Source organism: Lissotriton helveticus, chromosome 3_2 (genome assembly GCF_964261635.1).
Source record: "Lissotriton helveticus chromosome 3_2, aLisHel1.1, whole genome shotgun sequence".
Classification (NCBI taxonomy): Eukaryota; Metazoa; Chordata; class Amphibia; order Caudata; family Salamandridae; genus Lissotriton; species Lissotriton helveticus.
This window is the reverse complement of record NC_136062.1, coordinates 411307126-411330169: the sequence shown is the minus strand read 5'-3', so window position 1 is coordinate 411330169 and position 23044 is coordinate 411307126.

Here is a 23044-nt window from a genome sequence, read left to right as displayed (position 1 = left end):
CAACCACCATCTACAATGACCCTAGGCCAGCTGGCCTTTCAGTTGGGCCCGAAATGCCCTTTCTGTAGAATGTCAGACCTTGGCTGCCAATGCAGTGCTGCCCTACTGCGCCTCCTGGGTCCTCCACTGGGACTCTTCAAAACAAATGCGCCCAACGTGGCAGATGCCCAGCACCAACTGAGCCTGTGAGCTCCCACCCTGGGACTCCTGCAACCAAAACTGCTCCCACGTTGCAGCTGCCTGTACTTGCGGTACAGCTGTGGCAAGTAAACCGGCACTGGCATTAACGTGCCCCTGGACCCCCTCTGGGGCCCTGAAAACAATGTGCCCCCACCGATGAAGTCACCCGCTCTCCTGCGGGACTACTCAGGCACCGACAATGTGCCTTGAACCGCCCCCAGCCTCTCACGCTGCGCCACCACTCACCGGGCTCTCTGGTGGACTCCTGGCGGCTATAGACTGCACGCGGGTCTCTCCTCACCACACAGTAGCCCCGCCTTGTCTCAAGTGCAGTGCTGCCTGTACCCTTAGCCCGGTCCCCCTTCCTGGGACGAGGATTTCGATGGAAAGCTCATGATGCTCTCGACTGCTTCCCCAAGGTAGGGGGAAGCGGGAATGAACGACCAGCTGGCTCCGCAGGCCCCGCCCACAGTCAGGTGCGGGCGCCTGTCTTCCGGGTCTGGTGCTCTCGGGGGCGGCTTCTGCTTTCCTCTCGGGCCACGGCGGTTATCTCCCTGCGGCAAAGTGCAAGGTGGGCTCCAGCCGAACCATGAAGCTCCACAGCAGGGTGGGCACCCGCCAAGCAAGCAGCAATGCGGGTGGGCACCTGCCATTCAATCCGGCATGCAAGCAGGGTGGGCACTGGCAAACGAAGCACAAAAGTGGGGTGGGCACCTGCTCCTCCAAAATGCAAAAACGCAGGGTGGGCTCCCACCTTTACCAGCAGCGTCAGTGCGCGTGGCCTCACGCTCTGCTGCAAAAGTGCCCAAACTGTGGGGGAATCCCCACTAAAATTGTCACAGCCCAGTGCTGTAAAATGAAACGCTCCCCTAATCCTGGAGCCTTAAAAATAAAGATGTAGCGCTCCTCTTCAGAATAAAAATAAAGCGCTCACAAGGCTCTAAGTCCAAAGTCCAGGGCAAAGTTCTAGGGGCACAAGGCTGGGCCTAGATGGGCCAGCACACAAGGCCCTCCAGCAGGGAGGCAGCCCCTCGTGGCGGTTCCTCCTGGAGCCCAGCAACAGCAAGCCCCCAGTACCAGAACAAGCACACTTTCATGGGGTCACAGTTATATTGCATTTCTCCTTTGTCTGCTAGCACAGGGCTTGGGGGAACCAGTTAGAACTGGTTCTGGAGCACTGTGTTTACAGTGCTCACACTCTTCTATGGGAGATCGGAGCTAGGCCATCAGACACACCACAGGGGGGTGGAGCCAGCATTCACTATGGCAGGCACAATCCTATTCAGCGTCAGGGGACTACTCCTCCCACTACTCCAAATGCAGATGTCCCATTCAGCCTAGCACTGAATCACCCTGCCGCTTCTGGAGCTACACACACCTCACCAGGCCCTGTCGCTCAAAAGCCAGACAAGCAATTCCCATCAGGCAGGCAAACACATAGCAACACAGAAATGCCAACTCTAAAAGTGGCATTTCTAAAATAGTTATAATAAATATGCCCATGCAATTGCGTAGTATTTATTATCACTATTCCAAATATACCACACTTTACTACGCTGCTCCTCTTATATCAGGAATTACCACTGAAACATTTATCAGGGAATCCCCAATGCATTCCTATGGGAGGGCAGCCCCACAGTAGTGAGAAACCAAAATGGCTGTTTGTCACTAATTTCCAATTTAAAACATTTATAAAGCGCAGCGTTCACCGTACGGTCTCTTGGCGCTAATGAAGAGTCCAGCAACTGAGGTAAAATTAGCCTGTCGTGGGGCGAGAGGGCCAGTTTACACGGAGAAGGCCTGTTTAAAAAGGAACGTTTTTAGATCTTTACGGAAAGAAACGTAATGAGTGGCAAAGCGAAGGTGGTCGGGGAGGGAGTTCCAGAATAAGGGAGCCAAGGTGGAGAAATTGGCTCCACCCCACTTTTTGCGTTTGAAACGTGGGATTTGAAGGAGAGACTTAGAAGAGGAGCGAAGCTCTCTGGTTGGGACATACTCGTTTATCAGCGAGGAGATGAAGGCGGGGGCAGTGCCTTGGCGGGCCTGGAAGACCATGCAGCCTGTTTTAAAAAGGGAGCGTTCCTTAACAGGAAGCCAATGGAGCTCCCTGAGGAGGGGTGTGGAGCGGTAGTAACGTGGGAGACCATAGACCAGCCGGGCCGCCTGGTTCTGGACCATTTGGAGCCTCCGTAGGCTGTATGCCGGGATGCCGTTGTATAGGGCATTGGCATAATCCAGCCGCGAAATTACCAGAGTGGCCATAATCAACTTGAGTGCCTGGGGGGAAAAGAAGCGGGAGACAGTGCGGATGGTTCGGAGGGTAAGGAAGCAGGAGGAGACTACAGAGCTAATTTGTGAATGGAGGGTGAGATGGTTGTTCATTTTGACTCCCAGAGTTTTGACCGTGGTTGAAGGAGTGGGGGCGGGACCAAGAGAAGAGGGCCAGAAAAGAGAGTTCCAGGGACTGGAAGAACCACCGGTAAGAACCAACTCGGTTTTGTCCGGGTTTAATTTGAGATGGTTGTGGTTCATCCAGTCCCTGATAAAAATCATGATGGACTGGAAATTAGAGACAGAGAGGGGAGAGGAAGATAGGTCAAAGATGAGTTGGAGGTCATGTCACACACTTAAGGTACATGTCCTATCTTTTACCTACAATGCACCCTGACCAAAGGGGTAGCTAGGGCCTACCTTAGGGGAGACTGACATGCAGTAACAGGGGAGTCATAGACATGGCACAGACTTTAGGTGCCACGTCACAGCGGCAGTAACACTGCGTGCACAGGCCCGGCGATGGCAGTGGCATGAGATAGGTTTGAAAGGCTACTTTGGTGGGTGGCGCAATCATGGCTGCAAGGGACTAACAGGTAAATTGAATTGGCCTAACAGGCGTAGCCAATCTTACCATATTTAACACAGACAGCACACGTACTCTACACTGAATAGCAGTGCTAAACTGCCCAGAGACCTAAAACCACCAACACCATGTCAGAAAAAAGGTGAGGAGAAAGGCAAAAAGTTTAGGGATAACCCTGAAAAAAGGACCAAGTCCAACAATGTGTCATTAAATAATGAGTCCAGAGACACGAAACTCCACATTTCTTTTCGTTCCCAATTGGAAGCTACACTTGTAAGATGTTACAAGCCAGCTCCAGTGCTATCATATGGGAGACAAAGGCTTGAGGTAGCGAAAAACAAATTTAGCAGTTTTTCACTACCTCGACATGTACAACTTAAAAGCACATGTCCTACCTTTGGAATACACTGCACCCTGCCCACTGGGCTACCTAGCACCTACCGTAGGGGTGCCTTACATGTAATAAAAGCGAAGGTTTGTGCCTGGCAAGTAGGTGAACTTGCCATGTCAAAACTGCAGTGTCAGGCTCCGCCTCTTTCTCTTCGGAACTGTGCTGAAAAGACCCACACCTTCCCCCGAAGAACTACCCCAACGTCCGGGTCAAAACACAGACCATTAAGGTAGTTTCACCGGGGAGGGAATGGAAGGGAACAGCGGGGAGGGAGATCTGGAATGACAAATCAACAAACTATTAGAATAGGACCCCCCGTACCCACTGTTTTCTAATTCTCTACCTGCTCAAATACACAACACTTATATAACCTTTCTCTCGTACCTGTAAAAGAAAATAACATGCACTAATGCGAGGAGAAGAGACTTGAGGTGATACCTGGAATTCTGTTTATCTGCATGTGAGACAAAAAAGACCCTGCATGAACCCCTGAGGTCAAAAACAACTACACTATTCACTCATACCGTTCTACCCATACTATTTCCGAATGCTCACCAAACAGCACAGGACCCCTTGACTTAGATACCCCTCTCTCGTTTTCACCTGCATGTAAAACAAAACAAAACAAGGTTGTGGAAAGAACAAACAAAAGACAGCAAACGGGGTTAATTTCTCCTTAACGGTGTTTGCCTACTGGATTCTTAATGTCTTTATACTCGTGAGACCAATCCAGTGGATCCAGACTTGACTAATGCAGCACTGCGATGTTGTATCAAAAGCGCCTGTACTCTTGCACACTTGAAGTCCACTCAAGTACTAAAGTTCTCTCTCAGCCGAGAGAGTCACAGGATATCTTCCACACACGCTACCTGCGTGTTCAAAACTAAGGCTTAATCAAAAGTCACTTGAATATCCATAATACACGCACCCTGCGTATTTACTCCGGTAGTCCACAAAAGAGAATGGAGGGTCTCGAGTGAACACGCAACAATGTCCAACAAAAGCTTACCGCTTGCCACTGCTTACCGCCCCAACTCCTCCGGACATAGCTGAATTATCGGCGCTGCTGCTTGTTCAGTTGCGCTCTTTATTTCCGGGTGAGCGCCTGACTCAGCGTCTCTACGTGACGCGATGCACTGCATGCCGGGAGTTGTAGTTCCCTCTCCAGTCGTCGCGGGACTCAGCGATGTTCGTATGCTGCTCCACACACGGGTATGAGTGATGATTTCCTGCCATTCCGGGGGATAAACAAAGAGGGGGGGGTCGAGATCTGACAGTACATGCCCCCTCACAAAGGCCCCGACCTACACGGACTTGTCTGGACAGGCCGCGTGGAACTCTGCCACCAGCCGGGGGGCATGCACCGCCCCAGCGGGTTCCCACGAGTTCTCCTCCGGACCGTATCCCTTCCAGGAGATCAAGTAGTGCAAACGCCCCGCACCCTCTTGGAGTCCAATACTTTCTGCACCTCATATTCCCGGTCATGACGCACACAGATAGGCACGGGCAACCGCCGTCGCGGGCAATGAGAAGGCTTCAAAAGGGATACATGAAACACCGGATGTATCCTGAAATGAGCAGGAAGGCGCAATTTCACAGCCACCGGATTAACATGTTTCACCACCCTGTAGGGCCCAATAAACCGTGGATTGAATACGCTGTGCTTCCTGAATCTAATGTGCCTCGTGGACAACCATACCAAATCACCACACTTGTACACTGGGCTTGGCCTACGATGTTTGTCAGCCTGTCTCTTGTTTCTAGCCTTGGCCTGTACCAGATTCTTGCGCGTGGCAAGGAGCACCTTGTGTACACGCAATAACCTCTCCCTGACGTCTGGCAGCTTACTGCACGTACTGGGCAGCAACAGAGGGGTGAATCTGGGATGATGCCCATACGTACAAAAGAAAGGAGTATGCCGTGTTGATGAATGTTGGGTGCTGTTATAGGCGATCTCTGCTACCCACAACCAATCCACCCAAGCGTCTGAGTTGTCCCGGACGTAACAGCGCAAATATTGCTTCAGAGTCTGGTTTAGCCTCTCGGTCTGCCCATCAGTTTGCGGATGGAAACTGGTGGACAAAGAGGACGATATTTTGAGCTCTGCGCACCAGGTCTTCCAGAAGCGGGATGTGAACTGCGCCCCTCTGTCGGACACTATGTGTCCGACAGAGGGGCAGTGGAGCCTTACAACGTGAACCAAAAGGAGGTGAGCCAACTGACCAGCCGTAGGGACCTGCTTACATGCCACGAAGTGACCCATTTTGGTTAAGTAATCCACAACGACGATGATGGCTGTATTTCCCTGATCTTTGGGGAGGCCGACTATAAAGTCCACTGAAAACCTCTCCCAAGGATGTTCAGGTGTGGGCAGTGGTTGCAGGAGTCCCTGAGGTTGTTGTCGGTTGGTTTTCATCTGGGCGCACTTCGTACACTCCTTCACCCACTTCCAGACATCAATCCGCACCGAAGGCCACCAAAATTGTCTCAACGCCTTCTCCAACGTTTTCGCGTATCCCGTGTGTCCCGCACAAGGGGTGTCATGACACCAAGAGTACACAAGTTTTCGCAATATGTTTGTGGGCACTAGTACTTGATTTCTTCTCATGGGGACTCCATGTTTCATCGACCATTCAGGATGATGCTTGATCCACGTCCTCCACATACATGTCTGTACACCTTGTCTCACTCCCGATAGGAAATCCCCGGTTTGTGTCACACCAACCACGCGAGAAGGATCGATGATCGCTCTATCAGGGTTAAAGGTATGCATTGTTGGATGTTCTTGGCGGGTCAATACATCCGCTTTCTTGTTGTTGGAGCCAGGTCTGAAAGTAACAATAAACCTATACTCTTCAAAGAACAACATCCATCGCAATTGACGAGGTGTAAGGTGTCTTGCGTCCCGCATAAACTGTAAATTCCGATGGTCGGTGTACACAGTGACCAATTGTTTTGCCCCCAACAGCCAATGTCTCCATTCCATGAAGGCATCCCGGATGGCCAGCAGTTCCTTTTCGGCGATCGTGTAATTACACTCAGCCGCACTCAATTTCCGAGACATAAAAGCGATGGGGTGCAACACTCCGGTGGTCACTTTTCTACCACAAACGGCAATTCAGGATTGGCATGAATCAATATCGGTGCCGTGGAGAATGAGGTCTTCAACTGCTCGAACTACCGCTGCGCCTCCTGATTCCAAACAAAGGGAACGTTCTTCCGTGTAAGACGGGTTAGCGGGGTCACCAATCCAGAAAAATCACGAATGAATCTCCTATAGAAATTAGCGAACCCCAACAGGCTCTGTATATCCTTGATGTTACACGGACGTGGCCAGTCTTTTACAGCCTTGACCTTTCTTTCAGCCATCACCTGTCCCGAAGGGGTAAGCATTACACCCAGAAATTCCACGGTGGTAACATGGAATTCGCATTTCGTAATTTTACAGTACAGATGATGGGACATCAGAGCCTGTAACACCTGACTTACGTGCTCTTCGTGGTCTTCCTCGGAATCAGAGTAAATCAGGATGTCATCAATGTACACGACAACATGATGGTCCAAGTATTCTCGTAAAACTTCATTAATGAAGAATTGAAATGCGGCCGGGGCATTACACAATCCAAAGGGCATCACAAGATACTCATAAAGCCCATACCGCGTCTTAAATGCGGTTTTCCATTCGTCACCTTGCCCTATTCGGACAAGGTGATATGCCCCTCTCAGATCTAGCTTGGTGTACACGGTGGCAGACTGTACTTGCTCCAACAGGACCGGTATCAACGGCAATGGGTACTGATTTTTTACCGTGATGGTATTCAAGGCTCTATAGTCTATACAGCATCTTTTCTCGCCATTAGCTTTAGGAATAAAAAACAGAGGCGATGCCGCTGGGGACCTGGAAGGCCTGATATATCCAAGGGCCAAGTTTTTATCTAGGTAGGCACGTAGGATCTCGTTTTCTGGTATGGTGAGTACGTATATTCTGCCATTGGGTACCACAGATCCGGGTAGTAGGTCCATCCGGCAGTCATACGAGCGATGAGGAGGAAGCGTTTCGGCCTTCACATCGCTAAACACCTCCTCGTAAGCTTTATAACAAAGAGGAAGGGAGACCTCTTTTTCAGCGGCAGTGGCTATTTGTAGTACTGAAGCCAAGGCCCCTGAAGGGTTTATCCTTTCATGACTGCAATGTTCTTGGCAGAACACGGATTGGAAAAGCACCTCGCTGGAGGTCCAATGAATAAGGGGTTCATGTTTCTTCAACCACGGGAGCCCCAAGATGACTCCATACTGAGGTGCCTCTATAATATTGAATGATATACTCTCATGATGTATTTCTTTATAGGACAGGACATATTCCGGGGTGTGATACAGAATGGGTCCGCTTTCAGCTCTTTACCGTCGACTGCAGACACAGTTTCTGGATGTTCCTTTGTAATTAATAGCACCCCTAGGCGCTCTGCTTCCGTAAAATCCATGAAACACCAGGTAGCGCCCGAGTCGACCATAGCTCTGATGTTCCTTTCCTTAAATGCAATTACTAGAGACATGCGTAAAAACAAGTGGGTTTTGTCGGTTTCTTTTTCTGGTGTAATAGAAGGGATGGTTATTCTGCTTGAGGGGTCACCTCCGCTCTCCTTCAAGCTTTGTAGTTTTCCTGGTCCTTTTCAGTGGTTCCTGCTGCTGCTTGTCCAATCCTGCCCCTGCCAGGCTTGGGCTTTACCAGACATTCCCTCAGAAAATGTCCCTTCTTCCCACAATATAAACAAAGACCCTGTTTCCGACGATAGTTCTTTTCACTGAGCGTCAACGAGGCCCGAACCGCTCCGATATCCATTGCTTCCGGCACCGAGGAAGTCTTTTCCCCATGCCCTGAGTGTTCATATGGTAGAACAAGCTTATCCTTCGTTCGATGATCCCCTTTTCGTTCTTTCATCCTGTGATCCAGGCGTAAAGCAAGGTCAATGAGTGCGGAGCATGTACGAGGCTGTGGATCGATTTGAGCCAACACATCTTTTAGGTTATCATTCAGGCCTTGATAAAAAAGGGCAGATTGTTTGTCTTCAGGCCAGTCCGTTTCAGCCACCAAACGGCGGAAGTTATTCAGATACGTCACCAAATCTGAACCGCCTTGTCTTAATTTCAGCAGGTCCCTATCAGCCGAAAAAGTTTCAGCCCTCCTGTCAAAGGTTTTCTTAAAGGCAACACAAAAGTCATCCCAGGCATATAGTAAGGGGTCATCTCTCCTTACCACAGGAACAGCCCATTGGGCAGCCTCGCCCCCTAAATGTGAGATCAGAAAGGCTACTCTTGCTTGATTCATAGCAAACATCTTAGGTTTGCACATAAAGTGCAGCAATACCTGTGTTATAAACACTTGTACCTTACTGTTGTCACCATAAAAACGCTCAGGTGGGGCTAAGGGAATTTGAGCGGGCATCTCCACTGTAACTGAGGTAGTAGGAACCTGGCTCCCCCCTCCCATAGCCTGGGGTGTTTGGGTTCTATCCATTCTGGCCTTTAATTGGGCATTCTCTGCTCTGGCAGCCGCCACTTCTCTATTGGAGGCTGCTAGTTCAACCTGAAACTGCGCCAGGGCTGCCATTACATCGTCTAGCGTGGTCATGGTGATTTCCAGCACAGCCGAGAAGAGAGACTATTCGTGGGCCGATAATTCTGTCAGGCTCCGCCTCTTTCTCTTCGGAACTGTGCTGAAAAGACCCACACCTTCCCCCGAAGAACTACCCCAACGTCCGGGTCAAAACACAGACCATTAAGGTAGTTTCACCGGGGAGGGAATGGAAGGGAACAGCGGGGAGGGAGATCTGGAATGACAAATCAACAAACTATTAGAATAGGACCCCTGGTACCCACTGCTTTCTAATTCTCTTCCTGCTCAAATACACAACACTTATATAACCTTTCCCTCGTACCTGTAAAAGAAAATAACATGGACTAATGCGAGGAGTAGAGACTTGAGGTGATACCTGGAATTCTGTTTATCTGCATGTGAGACAAAAAAGACCCTGCATGAACCCCTGAGGTCAAAAACAACTACACTATTCACTCATACCGTTCTACCCATACTATTTCCGAATGCTCACCAAACAGCACAGGACCCCTCGACTTAGATACCCCTCTCTCGTTTTCTCCTGCATGTAAAACAAAACAAAACAAGGTTGTGGAAAGAACAAACAAAAGACAGCAAACAGGGTTAATTCCTCCTTAACGGTGTTTGCCTACTGGATTCTTAATGTCTTTATACTCGTGAGACCAATCCAGTGGATCCAGACTTGACTAATGCAGCACTGCGCTGTTGTATCAAAAGCGCCTGTACTCTTGCACACTTGAAGTCCACTCAAGTACTAAAGTTCTCTCTCAGCCGAGAGAGTCACAGGATATCTTCCACACACGCTACCTATGTGTTCAAAACTAAGGCTTAATCAAAAGTCACTTGAATATCCATAATATACGCACCCTGCGTATTTACTCCGGTAGTCCACAAAAGAGAATGGAGGGTCTCGAGTGTACACGCAACAATGTCCAACAATAGCTTACCGCTTGCCACTGCTTACCGCCCCAATTCCCCCGGACATAGCTGAATTATCGGCGCTGCCGCTTGTTCAGTTGCGGTCTTTATTTCCGGGTGAGCGCCTGACCCAGCGTCTCTACGTGACGCGATGCACGGCATGCCGGGAGTTGTAGTTCCCTCTCCAGTCGTCGCGGGACTCACCGATGTTCGTATGCTGCTCCACACACGGGTAAAAGTGATGATTTCCTGCCATTCCGGGGGATAAACAAAGAGGGGGGGGTCGAGATCTGACATGCAGCTTAAAACTGAACAAACAGACTCTGCAGTGGCAGGACTGAGACAGGTTTGACGAGCCACTCATGTGGGTGGCACAATCAGTTTTGCCGGCCCACTAGTAGCATTTGATCTACCGGCTAGAGCATATACAATGCACTGTACTAGGGACTTATTAGTAAATCAAATATGCCAATCATGGAGAAACCAAATGCATTTTAGACACAGAGCACATGCATTTTTGCTCTGGTCAGCAGTGGTAAAGTGCCCAGAGTCCTAAAACCAGCAAAACGTAGTTAAGCACACAGCCAAAAACAGGAGGTCAGAAACAAAAAGACAGGGGAAACCACATCAAAAGATGCTAGGTCTAACAATCTATAACTGCTGATTTGTGCCAATTACAGACTCTATTGAAAAATATTGTTATATTTAATAAAAATCCAATCTAATGGTGACATCAGATTTTTATTAAACATATATGGGAAATGTAACTGTTAGAAAGTTACCTTTACCCTGCCTGAAGCTGATGGAGGATAATTTGCATTAGCTCTCCAGCAACAGCCCTGAATGTACTAGGCCTGATTGGGGTATGACTGAGGTGTGAAAACTGCTACCAGAGAAAGGACAATGGCCAGGGAGTGAGGAGGTGTTTTCTTCCACTGTCAGGAAGCCTAGTTGGGTCAGATCCAGTAAACCTAATTAACTTCAAAATGGCCTGCCCTGTCTTATTTAAATTTTGCTTCTGGTTTGCAACAAGCTGCAAGAGGCCTTTTTCCTGAGAAGCCCAGCTGACCAGTGGCAATGGCAACTAGACCTGTATGGACTTTGCTGGTGACACCAAATTACTGAAAAAATTCCACAAATTATATTTTGAAAGTAAGTAGAGAATGCTTCTGCTGAACATCCTTGCACCATTTCTGGAAGTTGTGCCTGGGGTATTGTGCATGCTTTAAGGATGGTATGTATGTGCATGAGCAGTAAGGTGACAAAATGTGTTGGATGTATGTCGTTAAAAAGCATGCTTTTTCCACGCATGCCTTTACAACGCAGGTTTTACAACACAAGTCGTTACAACGACTTGCGTTGGGGGGCGCTGGATAGTGAATAGTTTAATTTACTATTCCGACTCCAGTCCCCGTGGATAGTAGTGAAGGTTTTGGATAGTAAATTAAACTATTCCCTATCCTACAGCGCCCTCCAGCGCAAGTCGTTGTAATGACTTGCGTTGTAATTCCTGCGTTGTAAAAGTACTGCGTGGAAAAAGTTTTGTTGTAAAGGATGTTTCCCATATGTGTTCAGTACAGACAATGTGAACAGTGCAAAATTCAGAGAGATATGTGTACCCATGCACCGAGTTTGTCGTACACCGAGTTGTTGCTTGCATCTTTAAATCTGTCTCTGAGCATGAAATCTGGAACAATATATTCTGTCCTTTTAAAATCTGCCATCTTGGTCGCCAGCCTTTAAAACCTCATATATATTCTAACGGAGACGGCAGAGCAGCAGTAAGTGTTTAAGTGAAAATCATATGCCGCTGTCCCCGAGAAGTGCCTCTGAATGATAATGTGCCTAGAGAGTTGGAAGCTGAACACAACAGGCCTATGTACAGACTGCATTATGTAGTGGCACAAAATGTACTACAAAATGCTATTCACAGACCTACAGGCACAGTTTACACCAATGCGTCTACTACATTTCGATGTAGAGCGCAGCACATGAAAGATCTCCACCCGGCTCTAGTATGGTGCAACCGGTGCCACAGCACCAGGAGCTGACTTCAGCTGGCGCCATGTACGCAAGTTTATTTTGGTTTTAAAATAGATTCATGTTTCAAGAAGGGTTCATTTGGGTAGAACCTGATTCCTATTATTAAAGAGAACCCCTCACTATGGCGTTCGATATTCAATGCTAAGTTTATGCTTCTCCAGACCAAGCATTTATGATTGATTGTCTCTGTGTAATGTGTGTGTGATGCAAAGTCCTCTGACACCCTACACTGCTATGAGTGGCGCTATATAACTAATTAAATGCATCTGAAAGAGAATTGTTATGACAGTAGCGTCTCGTGAGGTGGGCCGGGCCGCAGGAGGGAGGAGGGAGGTGGTAGGAGTGAGGGGGTAGTGGGGGGTCAGGGGACAAAAAAAAATTATATTTATATATATATATATATATATTAAAAAACGTACCTGAACAACACCGCTGCCTGCCACATTGCGCTCTTCTGCACTTCCCCCTGGGCACAGGCTCCCATACAGCACTGCAGCCAATCCTGACGCTGCATGAAAGCAGCATCAGGATTGGCCTGAGCGCTGGCAACTTGCACTCCCGGGCAGACTAGGAGCCTGTCCCTGCTCTCTCCATCACCAGCAATGCAGCTGGGGAGACTTCACCATGCATGAGAGTTTGGCTGGCATGAGATGGCCGGCCAAAACCTCATGCGCAGTGAAGGTAATGTCAACCACTCCCCCCCCCCCAGCAGTGCCATCCCCTGGAACCACCCCCAAGACTCGTCAGAATCATGCGGGGGGCGGGGGGAAGCAGGAGATTAAAATAAAACGATAATACAATGGTTTTAAATCCAGTTTTATGATCGTTCTATTTGCTGGTGGTAGTGGGGGTGACACTCCTCCACTCTCATGGAGCGGCCGCCGCTGGGTTATTGAGCCTTGAGGGGCACTGTTAGAAGGTGGTAGTGGTGGTGAGGGAATCCTGTTGGAGGTGGTCACTACCTCCAGCATGGATGGGGGGAACCAACAAACAGTGTCGCTCCATGCGCCACCAATGCTAGAGCCAGCACTGAGTCCAGATTCACATGTGCAATTCTCAAAATGTGAATTTACAGTCCTCTATCGCTTTACGCAAACGCATTTTACCACTGCTATGGTGTAATATTACTTCTAAATAAATCTGCTTGCTGGGGTAGGTGAGTGTGCATTGCAATGTGGGTGTATCTTGCAAAAAAGCCATACACCCTGACTCTTGCAAGTTTGTGTGGGCATTTACAACCGTTGTCAGGCTTTCGTTCTCTGAATACGATCAAATATGTGCTGCTGTTTGGGGCAGTAGTAACTAGTTTTAAGGGGCGTAGTGTCGTGAGCAGTAGTAAGCCCCTTTCAATGATGATAGAACGCTCATAAAATTAGTGGGGCTGTAGTGTTAAGACTTTCTCCACAAGGGAAAATATTAACCCTGTGGAAAAAAGTTAGCATGTACTAATATACTTTTCTTCAGTATTTACACTTGTGAAAATGGATACAATGTGCATTCTTACATGTGTAAGTGCTCAGGGGAAGCTACTACAGATGCAGCATCCTAGGATTTTTGAAGAAATCCACAAAATATGTAATTTTACTCCAAATTTAGTTGTAAATTCGCGTTATTGCTTGTGCTTTCTGAAGACCCAGCATCAATGTGCATGTTTGAATGTGCCTGGTTGGATTTCAGGAATTTTTTTTGCTCGGATGCTGACATGGACTTGTGCAGATGCCATTTCTGCCTCCTGATTTCCAAGAACTCATGGTTTCTATTGTGCTGTACCTGGTTTTAGTATTCGGATACACAGAGCTAGGAACACTGCGGGTTACTTTACGCTACGTTGACCAAGGCTTGCCTTTATTACAATGAACATTATTGTTGGATAGTATGCTGGAAGTAGTAACTCAAAGAGACCTGCTTGCTGGCTTACTTACAAACACAGTGGGGGGACAGTGGGAGGAGGGGGTGGGGTTAAGCATGCGTGACATTAGTATTTAGAGGTGCCCAAAGCGTACTGGTGTGATGTGGATAATATATAGCAGAAATGGCCACTGCATCATTTACTCTGTGGACTGGCAATCCGCGCAGCGCTGAAACAGTCATTTTCAGAAGCCCTTCCTTGCCAGCATTTGTGTGTGGAGCGAAGTATAACTTGACTCTATTTTTCCCGCCATAAAATTTTACGCAGCGGGAAAGTGGCTCGCCGCCATGATGGAGTGTGTCCTGTCAACTCTTCAGAGGCAGGGACTAAATCTCGCGTAGGCGACAGGGGTACAAATAGAGTGTTGATTGTCTCTGATCACTAAAGTCGGGAGAAGTGGTAGAGATGAAAGACCCTCGTTGAGAACAAAGGGCTATATTATCAAGAAAGGGCGATACTATATCGCCACTTTTATTGACAGGAAACTGCCGCTGAAGCGGCGATAATGGGCTTAATAATATGCCCTTGTGAATTTCCATAGAAGCCAAGGTAAACACCAGAACCTGGGTTTCTATGGTAATTCGCAATGGCATATTATCAAGCCCATAATCGCCGCTTTAGAAGCAGTTTCCTGCCGATAAAAGCAGCGATCATGTATCGCCCTTTCTTGATAATATGGCTCTTAATTCACTTGACTCCGGGCCAGATTTACAAAGGTTTTCCAGCGGTTTTTGTGTTACTTTTATAACGCAGACCCGACGCAAAATCCTTTTCAGGACTGACAAACTAACTCGAATAGGTATTTGGACTGGTTTGCGTTACTCTGCATCAAGGTGACATTCCTTGCATGGTACATAGAAGTTCTTGTGTAAACACAAATAGATTAGGAATAGTGTACAGGGTTTTGCACCAAAAATTATTTCCACTGGAAAGCAGAGGTAAAAAAGGAGACATGCTTTAATTTCTCCTAACTTTTCCTACTCTGCATGACTGTTGTACTGTCATGTACACTTTCAAAGTGGGAAAAGTTTCAAAGATGGTCTTTGCACAGTATTTTGTCCTGGAAGGGTACCCTTTCGGCACAAAACCTCTTCTACACTCAAACAGACACTATGGTGCAGAGATGTGTGCATGGCGCTAGGCAGCATGATCCTGGGCCAGCGCTGAGAAGAGAGCATGAAAGTGTCTGTAGATATGGCACTTTCCTACTCTCTTCCTGTCACAAAAAGCAACGCTGCAGCTTTGGGTGCTGTGCTGCGTTGTGTAACAGGTTTGTAAATCTGGGTCATAAGGTCCAGCCTAGATGAGCTTGGCACAAATCTAAGCCCGCTATAAAGGTGTCCAACCATTTGCCACACTGTATTACTGCACAAGTTAATTATTATAACCCCACAACGTCAGTGTGTGAGTAAATGGCTGTGGTAACACACTGCGCTGGCAGAATGTCTCAATATACCCCCAAAACATCACTGCAAGAGTGAATTAATGAAATGCCACTGGTTGTATGTCACAATATTCAACAAAAATAGTTATATCCCACAATATCAGTATCAAAAATAGTACCTATAATATAATATAAAAGTAAACGGCCTACAATAAAAAATGTCAACAGAAACAAATAGTGAATACAAAGCTGTGTACACCACTATAACATAGACTACAAAAATACAGCATAATAAATCGAAAATAATTTTATTTATATTGGACCACATAATTTAAAAGCAACATTTAACTTTTTAACAGAATATGAAAATGTATCATATTTTTATGTAAAAAAAATAGAAAAATGATCCTTACATTTCTAAATTTACAACATTATTTATTTAAAATATATGTATCATGCTCTAATTTTATACAAAAAATTTAACTAATTTAAAAAACATTTGGATTGTCTATCTTTATTTTTTCTTGAAATAATAGGTATAGAAAATAATTTTTCAATGTAAATATATAATTATTAAAAATAGAAATATACCAATTTGAAATTACATTTATTTTTAAAAATTAAATAAAAACAAATTAAAAATGTAGAACAATTGAATTAAAAAAGTATTTCCAAATAAGTATATATATTACCTACGCGAACATTATAAGAATTGCAATAAGTCATTCTGGAAACTTTCTAATTGTTTGTAAAAACACAAAGATGTTTAAAAATAAATTTAAAATTGACATCAAAACGAAGTAATAATCAAAATAAAGGAAAACTTGTGTTTTTATTTTTTACAAATTAAGCAATGCACTTAGAGCAAAACAAACCGAAATAAAAGGAACACAAAGGGAAACATGAAGTACAGCAATTTACTCCTAAATAAGGTCCGAAAATCAAATTGAAAGATGCAAGGACTACCCATAGGTCACAATGCTATGGGGCTCTATTGAAGGTAGCTGTGTTGCAGGCAAACATCTATTATGTACCGGTTTCTTTGACTACTACCACAATCTGTTTATGATTGTAACTGCAAGTTCATCAATGTCCCATAGAGGGAGCGCAAGATCAGCTAAGAAGCCAGGACAGTTTGCCATCCTAGGAATGGGTACATCATTCTGTTAGAATTCCAGCTCCTACCTTCTACCCTAGGTCACTGGTACCAAATTCATATGCACTAAATATGAGCCAAATTTGTAGATTCAAAGGCTGAGTCAACTGTGCCTAAATTTAAAAGTCTGGTCCATTGTTTGGTGCAGTTATCACATAGGGCAGATTACCTAAATTACTAGCCAGAATGTGCAGTATCAGAATTCAGTAACCTTTTGTTCAGCTCAAGAGTCTCAGCAGGCCATTATCATGTGTTAGAGCCTTTTAACAGAAGTTTGACTTTGCGCGTTATCGCCCATGTGTGTGTTTTTCATTTAATTCTTAAGTTTACACTTCCAACGCTCATTGCACACCATTTGTGAAAATTGCCCGAAACAACGTTGAGCTGGTAAACTGAACGAATACTTATTTAAAAGTAGAGTTCATCTCACGGCTCGAATCCGGCTGTTGATGACCCGGATTCTGTGTCTAAGGGCAGGAAGTGATTTTGTAGCCTGGCTGTATCATGAAATAGCTGTGCTGACTCGGCAAGGGCAAAGCGCATCTGTGTATGTGTCCACCAGAAGACACCAAATCAAGGAACAACTCTACCAGCCCATCTGATGACACCGAACCGTGGGACAAATCTACCAGCCTACCTGAGGACACTGAACCATGAGACAACTCTACCAGCCTACCTGAAGACACTGAACCATGAGACAGCTCTACTAGTCTACCTTAAGACTATGAACCATGAGACAACTCAACCAGCCTACCTGAAGACACTGAACCATGAGACAACTCTACCAGCCTACCTGAAGACACTGAACCATGAGACAACTCTACCAGCCTACCTGAAGACACTGAACCATGGGAAAACTCTACCAGCCTACCTGAAGACACTGAACCATGAGACAACTCTACCAGCCTACCTGAAGACACTGAACCCTGAGACAACTCTACCAGCCTACCTGAAGACACTGAACCTTGGGCCACTGTACCAGCCTACCTGAAGACACTGAACCATGAGACAGCTCTACTAGTCTACCTTAAGACTATGAACCATGAGACAACTCTACCAGCCTACCTGAAGACACTGAACCCTGAGACAACTCTACCAGCCTACCTGAAGACACTGAACCATGAGACAGCTCTACTAGTCTACCTTAAGACTATGAACCATAACACAACTATACCAGCCTAACTGAAGATACTGAACCCTGAGACAACTCTACCAGCCTAACTGAAAACAAAGAACTGTGGGACAACTCTATTTGCCTACTCGAGGACACTGTACCGTGAGACAACTCTACTAACCTACCTCAAGACACTGTACCATAGGACAACTCTACAAGCCCACCTGATAACACTGAACCATGGGACAACTCTACCAGCCTACCTGGAGACACCGGAACTGTGGGACAGCTCTACCTGGAGACACCAAAGCGTTGTACTACTCTACCAGCCTACCTGAAGACACTGAACCATGAGACAACTCTACCAGCCTACCTGAAGACACTGGACCAGGGGACAATGCTACCAGCCTACCTGAAGTCACTGAACTATGGGATAACGGTACCAGCCTACCTAAAGACACTGAACCGTGAGACAACTCTACCAGCCTACCTGAAGACACTGAACCATGAAACAACTCTACCAGCCTACCTGAAGACACTGAACCCTGAGATAACTCTACCAGCCTACCTGAAGACACTGAACCCTGAGATAACTCTACCAGCCTACCTGAAGACACTGAACCCTGAGATAACTCTACCAGCCCACCTGATGACACTGAACCATGAAACAACTCAACCAGCCTACCTGAGGACACTGAACCATGAGACAACTCAACCAGCCTACCTGAAGACACTGAACCCTGAGACAACTCAAGCAGCTCACCTGATGACACTGAACCGTGGGACACTCTACCAGCCTACCTGAAGACACTGAACCGTGAGACAACTCTACCAGCCTACCTGAAGACACTGAACCATGAGACAACTCTACCAGCCTACCTGAAGACACTGAACCATGAGACAACTCTACCAGCCTACCTGATGACACTGAACCATGAAACAACTCTACCAGCCTACCTGAAGACACTGAACCATGAGACAACTCTACCAGCCTACCTGAAGACACTGAACCATGGGACAACTCAACCAGCCTACCTGAAGACACTGAACCCTGAGACAACTCAAGCAGCTCACCTTATGACACTGAACCATGAAACAACTCTACCAGACTACCTGAAGACACTGAACCATGGGACAACTCAACCAGCCTACCTGAAGACACTGAACCCTGAGACAACTCTACCAACCTACCTGAAGACACTGAACCCTGAGATAACTCTACCAACCTACCTGAAGACACTGAACCATGAGACAACTCTACCAGCCCACCTGATGACACTGAACCATGAAACAACTCAACCAGCCTACCTGAAGACACTGAACCATGGGACAACTCAAGCAGCTCACCTGATGACACTGAACCATGAAACAACTCTACCAGTCTACCTGAAGACACTGAACCCATAGACAACTCAAGCAGCTCACCTGATGACACTGAACCGTGGGACACTCTACCAGCCTACCTGAAGACACTGAACCATGAGACAACTCTACCAACCTACCTGAAGACACTGAACCCTGAGATAACTCTACCAACCTACCTGAAGACACTGAACCCTGAGATAACTCTACCAACCTACCTGAAGACACTGAACCCTGAGACAACTCAAGCAGCCCACCTGATGACACTGAACCGTGGGACACTCTACCAGCCTACCTGAAGACACTGAACCATGAGACAACTCTACCAGCCTACCTGAAGACACTGAACCCTGAGACAACTCAACCAGCCTACCTGAAGACACTGAACCATGGGACAACTCTACCAGCCTACCTGAAGACACTGAACCATGAAACAACTCAACCAGCCTACCTGAAGACACTGAACCCTGAGACAACTCAAGTAGCTCACCTGATGACACTGAACCGTGGGACACTCTACCAGCCTACCTGAAGATACTGAACCATCAGACAACTCTACCAGCCTACCTGAAAATGCAGAACTGTGGGACAACTCCAGGCAACGCCCACTCGTATCCCTGAAGACACAGGACCCTGCCCCACAAGCCTCTCTCAAGACATCTGCTCTTGGGACCAACACCACTTTCCTCTGTGAAGACACCTGGATTTGAGACCAACAACCATCGCCTCTCAGAAGAGAGAGTCCTAGGACAGAACACCCTAACCTCATTCGCTCCTAATGCTGACCACTTTGGACCAATCACATTAACCTCACAGAAGACACCAACTGCACTAATTTAATTGGCCGAATACGTCTCAGTCTTGAAATATACACATTGTGCAGTCAGGTTACTCTGAAATGGTTATTTAAGTAAATAAGCGCTCACTGACACTCTGGCAGTTTCGTAACGCTTTCAATCACACGTCTTTTAATCGCCCATTTCAATAGTCCTTCTCATGCTGGGGTCTAGCAGGGGCTGTCTCTGTTTGCTGTGGTCATCTGCTGCTCTTTTAATTTGACAAGTGTTTTTAATTGAAAGATGTAGAGCAGTGGACACCTGTGACTGCCTTTGATCAGTCGCCTCAAAAGTAGAAACTGGGGGCCCGATTCACAGAACTAACTTAAGACAAAATCCTAAACTTACTACCATATTGGTATTTACAGAAGGCACTTACTCGTTTCGGTACTCACAGAAGTTAGGAGTCCTAACTTTAGGGCTCCTAAATGCCTTCTGTGAATACCGAAAGTTACAAAGTTAGGATTTTTCTCAGTTTAGGAGTAGTACAGTTAGGATTCCTAACTTTACTACTTCTAAACTGAGAAAAATCCAAACTTTAAGACTTTTGGTATTCACAGAAGTCATTTAGGAGTACTAAAGTTAGGAGTCCTAACTTTACTACTCCTAAACTGAGAAAAATCCTAACTTTAAGACTTTCGGTATTCACAGAAGTTACTCCTAACTTCTGTGAATACCAAAATGAGTAAGTGCCTTCTGTGAATACCAAAATGAGTAAGTGCCTTCTGTGAATACCAAAATAGTAGTAAGTCTCGGATTTTGTCTTAAGTTAGTTCTGTGAATCAGGCCCAGAGATCAGTTTTTGCTCCCCCTTTACTAACAAGGGACTCTTTGCATTAGAGCACGTCTTCTTCATCTCCATGGGGTGCATGCACTCTCCGGCTCACCAAAGGTGCACCTGCAGCCACCCCAGAGCCCCCCGCATCCCCCCGAAAGGGAAGACCTGAAACAGACACCCACTGCACGCTGCAGCGTGCAAGGGTATTGGTTCAAGAGAGTTTGGTCTTAAATGCCTTGTCACAACCTATAAGGTTTTCTGTGCAGGTTAACCACAGACAAAGGGGAGACACCTAACAGACCGCCAGGTGGGCCTCTGCGGTGAAAAGGATCAGCCAATCAGCGGAGAGGCATGCACACGGAAGGGGAGCGCTCGTCGGCATGTATACCGCTCACACCCACCTGTTACAACTGCCAAGACCACATCTAGGGCCACATGTGGTGGGAATGTCCTCCTTATCGAGAGGTCTCACCGCGTGGTAACCACCCTGCTGTGGTCATGGCACGCAGGCTTCCCTCGCCTTTCATGGTGCAGCGCAGAGCGCACCTGTCGCTGCTGACATCTGATGCAAAGGAAGGAGAGGGGAAGCCACACCAGAACCACAGAGCACCCAGCATTGCTCTTCTGTACATTCTGAGTGCTTAAAACTGAGTGCATGATACTAGGCGCTGGGAAATCAAGCACAGCAGGTTACATTTAGTTTTTAAGTTTTACATGTCCTGGTAGTGAAAGGTCACAGAGAACCCTAGTTGCATAGGCGTTTGGTAGTATGCAATGTAGTACTCCTCTAGCAGTCTTTTACGTACTCCTACATGCCTGCTACATTACTTCCTGTACCCATAAATGCTTTCGTAACTAGGCCACAAAATGTCAGATGGGCCTTGCACGAGTGCTGGGACGTGCATGGGAACCAGCGTTGAGAATCCACAAGTGTGTCACTTGCAGGGGTTCAAATGTGAGTCTTACGCGCAAAGGTTGCGGTGCAGCACACTATCATGGAGGTTGGGGGTGGGGTAATTTTCCCCTAATTTTTGAGTCAGGGGGTCACAAAGGGGAAATATCCCCCCCGCCCACCCAAAGTGGATACTGATAAACAAGCCACTGCAGAGCATGCAGAACATGTCTGTCCAATCAGAGGTAGTAAGCCCTGTGAGTGCTCTGAGGACCCTCTGTTTTGTTAATTATTTAATTGCGGTATTGAGAATCTCCAATAGTTGTTCTTTTGCTAGAGGAGTCAGCGGTGTGACGGAAGGCGGGAGATTCTATGTTATGGCACAGTGCCTGCTTGATAGCCTGATTTGAGAAAAGGAACGATTTTAGGAAAGGCTCGACACCTCAATGACAAATAATAACTAGGCATATTTAGATGTGTGTGTATACTTAATATATTAAGGTCTGGTATTTATTGATCTCCATATATTAACACTAATAAAATAACAACAATTACATAACTGAAGACAAAACAGTGACATCTTTTGAGAAGCAGAACAGAGAAGGATGAACCGTACAGTGTCCAAACTGCACACAATGGAGTCCAGGGCTACAGGCCCAGCTCCCTGCTTCACCACATTGTGTGATTCACGGCCCATTGCCATAATTCACTAGGTCTCGTTTACCTTAACCATCCAGTGTAGAGCACATTGTAGGCATTCAATGCAGGATATGAACTCTAAAAAATCTCACCGATATGTGGTTAATTAAAAATCTTACTACGCATATAAAAACAATACATGGTATTTGGAGAACATGACAAACGGACACATTTTGGGTAACTCCTGGCAACATCACGAGGACATTGGGCGCAACTGGCAAAGCGGTCCGTCCAATGGATTTGAAAAGAGGACAATTTTACCGACCTCAGACGTATTAAATGCTGCCTGAGTTTGCTTGCTATGCTCGGACGTCTCCAATCGTTAACTCACTGAGCCATCTTGGCTGTGTTTTTTTATTTTTTGTATTTTTAACAAGAGCACGACAGCGCCACTACCCTTTAGAGACCTTCTCACAGTTGAGCAAGAAGTGCTCGCCAGATTTATGGTCTTATGTTTGCATTCTGGACTAATGAAGTGAGAAGGTCTCTAAAGGGTAGTGGCGCTGTCGTGCTCTTGTTAAAAATAAAATGGCAGTGAGTTAACGATTGGAGACGTCCGAGCATAGCAAACAAACTCAGGCAGCATTTAATGCCTCTGAGGTCAGTAAACACAGTGCATTACATTGATTTATAGTAACGCTTGTTATGTATAAGTGCTTAGAAACAACAAAAGTGCATTATAAAGCGCTTATTGAAAAAAATCACGCCATGCTAGCAGCAAACAATAGCGTTGTAATTTCTTCACAATAATAATTAAGGCGTAAAAAACAAGCATAGTCAAAAGGCTCATACTGTTGGGCTAGTTGACAGCTACGTAAACACCGTGCAAACTCGCATTATATGCCCAGACGTGCAAATGACGCGTTTCAGTGCTGTATTCTCGCAGACAGCTGCAGCCAGGACCCCCTAAA